The sequence below is a fragment of the Calidris pugnax genome, unplaced genomic scaffold, assembly GCF_001431845.1.
Source record: "Calidris pugnax isolate Ruff unplaced genomic scaffold, ASM143184v1 scaffold225, whole genome shotgun sequence".
In the NCBI taxonomy this organism is placed as follows: Eukaryota; Metazoa; Chordata; class Aves; order Charadriiformes; family Scolopacidae; genus Calidris; species Calidris pugnax.
Window position 1 is genome coordinate 59,951 of NW_015091072.1, and position 260 is coordinate 60,210.

A 260-nucleotide genomic window follows, 5' to 3' on the forward strand; every position below is an offset into this window, starting at 1 on the left:
GGGGGGGGGGGCGGGGGTGGGGGGCTCCCCCCCCCCCGGGCTCGGCAGGGCAGAGACACCATCCTGCCGGCCCGTCTCCCCGACGGGGCGGGGAGCACCGGGGGAGCACTGCTCTGGGGAAGCTCGCAGCCCCGGTGTGAGACAGGCCCGACGGCGAGGCGAGGAGGAGGAGGAGGAGGAGGAAGGCTTGCCGCTGGTCGGCAGCCAAGAGTTTAAGCCAGCCACCCCCCCGGAATGCGGGGGGGGGGGGGGAAGAGGGG